Source organism: Lycium barbarum, chromosome 5 (genome assembly GCF_019175385.1).
Source record: "Lycium barbarum isolate Lr01 chromosome 5, ASM1917538v2, whole genome shotgun sequence".
NCBI classification, from domain to species: Eukaryota; Viridiplantae; Streptophyta; class Magnoliopsida; order Solanales; family Solanaceae; genus Lycium; species Lycium barbarum.
The window spans coordinates 65,542,003-65,548,002 of record NC_083341.1 but is presented as its reverse complement, the minus strand read 5'-3'; positions in this window follow the sequence as shown (position 1 = coordinate 65,548,002).

Sequence of the window (6,000 nt, the reverse complement as noted above, 5' to 3'; positions counted from 1 at the left end):
ATGTTTAAATTTTAAAATGGTTCACAAATGTTTCTAAAATTTTAAAAGGAAAATAATATTAGTGAAAATAAGATTTACAAAAATTTAATATGAAAGAAAACTTGAAATTCCATTTTTAAAATAGGACTTATAAATACCGCTAAGACTTTAAATGAAAATACTAATGATATTATTTGAAATAATACTTGTAGAAAATATAATAATGTGCGTAAGAGAAGATTCTAAAAATTAAATGAAACTTGAAATTATCGACGAAGCCTTAAATAAAAAATAATATTTAATAAAATTTATAGAAAATGTGATAATTTGCATGAAATAAAACTTATAAGCATTGTTAAGATAAAAATGTCATTTAAAGAAGATTTACAAATGTGGCTAAACTTTAAAATAAAATGCTATTTAATATAAGATTTTATAAAATATGATAATTTGCCCATAAATAATAGCTGTTAAGAAGAGATTTGGCAGTTTTGCACTTTGAATAAATCGTATTATTTGATTATAACAATGTAGAAAAATCTAAGCTTATAAATAAGATTCAAAAGGAAGTGAGTTTTCTTTATCATTTTTTCTATAAAATATGGGTGATTGATTCAAACTTGAAAGGGTTATTTATAAAATATGCTTGAATTTATATTTGTGTATTAGTGGTGTTTTGAAATTAAGATAACAAGAGATAAAATATGATTTCTTTAACTAAAAAAAAGATATTAATTTATACTATCAATTATTTTAGAAGTAAATATTATAGATTCTATAAATAACTTTAATGTGAAAAGAAGAAAATGAAGCTTATGAGATTAATTATTAGTCTTCTTTAAACTAACTACCCATTACTAAACTAAATCTATTAACTCATTAAGGTTTATATAAACTAAATAAAAAAACAAACAGTTAGTATACAAATTAAATGCACAAAATAAATAAAGGAGAGATAATTAAAAATGGGCTCAACCCATATTTTAAGAAGGGCTGCTGTTAAATGGATCTGACCCATTTGGGCCACTGCTGCAAACACTGTTTCTGCTATATGGGCCTTGGCCCAGCAATTCTTATTTTCTGCTGCGGAATAAGGACTGATCGGGGACGGCTCGAGATGATTATGTTGGACTTTTAGCCCAACACCGAATGCGGGGAGAAACGAGTCCCTCGGATTCGTATGTGAGGTTCATGCAAAAGATAAAAGGAAAAAAGGATTAGTGTATAATCAATAAATAAAGTTATTTATAATGTAAATTTCAAAACAAGCAAATCAGCGACTTGTGTATATATTATGTATACTTAAGTATAATCCATGCCTACACAGATTAGCCACCACACACATATAAACAGGCAATACTCAGACATAGACATAATCAAATAACGTAGCACTCATTGTTCTTAGACGTGTATAGAATTTTGGACATATGCAAAGGCTGGCATACCTATAATATTCAGAGTATACTTGATATACCTGAAAGGTATACATTAATGTGCAACCCTGGTATACACTCAGTGTATACTAAGGCTCATGTAATATGCATACTTCGAGGTATATCACACCACAAACAAAAATGGATGAGGAATAGAAGGAAACAAGTCAACGTGGGCAGATTTCAAAGAGAGAGCACGAAGTGTATAGGATCACAGCAAACACAAAGGGAACATGTCTTGGATTCATTTCAGAGTATTTCAGATAAGCCTTAACCCAAATTGAAACAAATGTTCAATAAACACTACAAATATTTAGTAAGCAAAAGTGAATCATTCTAACTGTGACTAAAATAACATGACAGATCAATTTTTCAAGACAGAGTTTCAAACATACAAAGTGGGAACCAAATAGCCTTCTGTTAATAAAACCTCTACATCAATTAATTTTGAATAAAGCAAGGCTAGAGAACTAGTTCATGGAAGGCATAAAATCCTACAACAAACATAGAGGTGTAGCCGGTTATATTGAGATGCCAATAGTTATCAACTTATGCAGGAATTCCCATATTCGTTCAAGCTAACTAAACCAGGGACAACATTAACCTTTAAATGCCCTCAAACAAAATGATGTTTCATGCTTATATCCAAATGAAAGTTAAAACAGCTACTTGACACAGACATTTTAATATTGATCCATACTAGAATTAGTTTTGAAGGCCTGAACAAAGGATCAAACATGATTAAAGTCATCTATAGTCACATCCTTAATGGCAAAAGGGGGAAAAAAAGTTACAGAATGCAGACAGATTCAAACCAACAGAAGCAAAACAATTATCCAAACCTATATGTAGACTAGTATTAAATATCAACAAATCAGGACATTTGTTTTTTGACGTTCATGATTTATTTACTTTTTTACATGCTGATTTTACATGATAAAACAATCCCTTAAGGGGTGCCACAAACAGATATTAAACAAGAAGCACTGCTATTTATGTATTCAGCAAGGTGAACGATCTTTTCTTTAAATGTTAATAGATTGCCACAACTATTTCATGCTTGTTTATAGCAAATAAAGTGTAGGCAGATTCAAACAAGCAAACTTCTACAACTGCTAAGAACAAGCAAACAACTACATTTTAATTCTGTAAACTGAGAATGAAACGAGGGGAAGTTTTCATACATGTCCAGATTCCAACTCAAAATATGCTCAACAAGAATTACCCCATCACCTCAAACATGATACATTATAAATTTCTGTGGAAAAGAAGCAGGACTTTTGTTTACTTGAACGTACCAAAAGACAACAACAAACAAATACTAAATCTGCATATAAGCACATATCATATTCTCACAAATCAGTAGATTCTTCCTTTTAAATTCATAGCTTCTATCGGTCATCCTTCATACTAATTTACATTAGAAATAGGAACATCGTACACTAAAGAAAATGACTAAAACAGAGGATTAGCCAAGCGACGAGGTTAAACACATATTTGATGAAATTAGTCGTTTTGCACTAGTTTATAACAAACAAAGAGAGAACACATTCCAGCCGACTAAACCAAATAAACGACGAGAAATACTTGAACGACTACCTTTCTACTTTTACAAAATTAAAGACGAAGTGAAGACGAGTGTGATTACCTTCTTCGGGTGCAGCGAAGTGAAGCTTTGAGTTTCCGATCTTACCCTCGAATACTCGCTAAATCCAAATTTGCAATATTCAAATTCAAAACACGACCAACGCAAACGAAAACAAAACGACTGGATTTCGACTCGATATTCAGAAATAAGACCGACGAACTGATATTGCTTAGGTGATATTACTACTGGAAAAACTTGTTATTTTTTAGAGAATTTCGGGGTTTTAGATCTGTTCTTGTAAGGGGATTTTTGGGTTTTCAATCCCTGGGGGTTTCCTGAATCCAAAAAATCCTCCTTTTCCAGCGATTCAACCTCCATCTTTTATAGGTTTTTGGGGTTGAAGGAACTGATAAAGGGAACAGAGGGGAGTGGAGAGTAGCAGGGGTAACGTGGTGTAATGGGAATGTCATATCAATGGAGGCGTGGTGGAGTTAGTGGAGGTGTCGGGCGTGATAGTGGGAGTGAGGGATGGTAGTCGTAGTGGGGTGTCAGTGTATGGGTGTGTCAGGTGGTGGAGTTGGCAGAGGTGGGGGTGTGCGGGTAACGTGGGAACAAAAGAGGATGGGGTGGCGGCTAGGGTTTAGGGGTAAAGGGGAGGAAGGGAACGATGGGGAGATGGTGGTGTGGTGGAGGCGATGATGGAGGGGATGGTGGAGACGGCGATGGGTGGCGGGTGAAGAAGAGGAAAGGGGAAGAGGGAGGCGGAGATGGGTGGAGAGGAAAATGAAATGGGGCGGAAGGTGAAAATGAGAGGAAACCCTAAAGGGTTTCCCTTATTTTTGTATGAAACGGGTCAGACCCGCTCCATTTATGGACTGGGTCAATTTTTAGATCGGGTATTAAAAGAATGGGCTAGCAAATAAAAACACGAACTGATCTAAAAATTAGGGTAAAAAATATAGGCTGGTCAAAAAATATTTATGAGTTGATTGGACTTTGATTTGGAATCCGATAACATCAAAAATACGGACTGAGTGCAAGAAATAGTTTGGCTTCTGAACTTGAATAAAAGACCCATTTTAGTTAATGATATACCAAGGGTGACAGAATATTGCTTAATACAAAAATGTGTGATTATTAGACTCGGGTAATAAAGTCATATGGTGTTATAATAGCCGTGTAATAATATTTCGAAAATCCACACTGAAATAAATACTATTATTTAATTATGCAAAGATAAATGCGATGTGGTAAATGCCGAAATGATAAGAATTGTGAATTACAATAATATTAATAAATAATAATAATTATAATTATAATTATAATAGAATAATAAAGTGTCGGTATTGATAAGAGGCTAATAATTATAGTAAACATAACGTATATTTTTTATTTTTTCCAAAAATATTAGAAGCTTAAAAATAGGTATTTTGGCAGAGAGGCGGGACAAAATTGGGTGTCAACAACTTGTCCCTCTTTGCCCGATAATGATGAAAAGAGTTGTCGGGCAAAGACGTTGACTCGGTAGCCTATTTTGTCCCGGCTAAAGGAAATTTGAGAGGGTCATGACCGAACTCCGGTCTCTGAGTTGCCTACATATCTAGGGCTATACGAGAATCAGGTCGAGTGTAGTTCTGGGACAATTACGACACTTGAACCCCAATCGGCGCGAAACTTGCAAAATATTGTCTCAGTGCTGAATTATGATAACACTGGGTATTGTGATAGAAACTTGAGAATTCTGAAGATTGAATTGCAAAAGAATACTTGTGATTAGAGACGAGTGTTCGAGGTAGATCTTTGACCCGTGTTGGGAAGTCTGATTATCCTTCCCGACAACTTGCCCCAGTTCGCTGCCGAAGAAATAGTTCCACGATTTGATGTGTGATGCCAACTTTGATGTTGTCAAAAGCCACCAGCTAAAAACAATTGTTAGCAATAAAGAAATATATGTAAATAAGACAGGGTTGGAGAAGTTACACTTGCAGCCCCTGTTTCGAAAGTTGAATCCACATTCGGAGGTGGATGCCGGAACTGAAATATAAGATACCCGCATTCGGAGGTGGGTGCCTGAACTTGAAATATGAGATACCCGCATTCGGAGGTGGGCGCCTGAACTGAAACATAAGATACCCGCATTCGGAGGTGGGTGCCTGAACTTGCAATATAAGATACCCGCATTCGGAGGTGGGTGCCTGAACTTGAAATATAAGATACCCGCATTCGGAGGTGGGTGCCTGAACTTGAAATATAAGATACCCGCATTCGGAGGTGGGTGCCTGAACTGAAATATAAGATACCCGCATTCGGAGGTGGGTGCCTGAACTTGAAATATAAGATACCCGCATTCGGAGGTGGGTGCCTGAACTGAACATTGAAATACCCGCATTCTAAGGTGGGTGCCTGGATTGAAATTGACATACCCACATTCTAAGGTGGGTGCCTAATTTGAACATTGAAATACCCGCATTCTAAGGTGGGTGCCTGAATTGAACATTGAAATACCCGCATTCTAAGGTGGGCGCCAAAATTGAAAATTGACATACCCGCATTCTAAGGTGGGTGCCTAATTTGAACATTGAAATACCCGCATTCTAAGGTGGGTGCCTGAATTGAACATTGGAATGCCCGCATTCTAAGGTGGGTGCCTGGATTGAACATTGAAATACCCGCATTCTAAGGTGGGTGCCTGGATTGAAATTGACATACCCGCATTCTAAGGTGGGTGCCTTGATTGAAATTGACATACCCGCATTCTAAGGTGGGCGCCTAGATTGAACATTGAAATACCCGCATTCTAAGGTGGGTGCCTGAATTGAAATTGACATACCCGCATTCTAAGGTGGGTGCCTGAATTGAACATTGAAATACCCGCATTCTAAGGTGGGCGCCTAAAATAGCATATAAGATTCCCGCATTCGGAGGTGGGTGCCTAAATTAAATTTTGAAATACCCGCATTCTAAGGTGGGCGCCTATATCATGTCCACTTCCCATGGTGC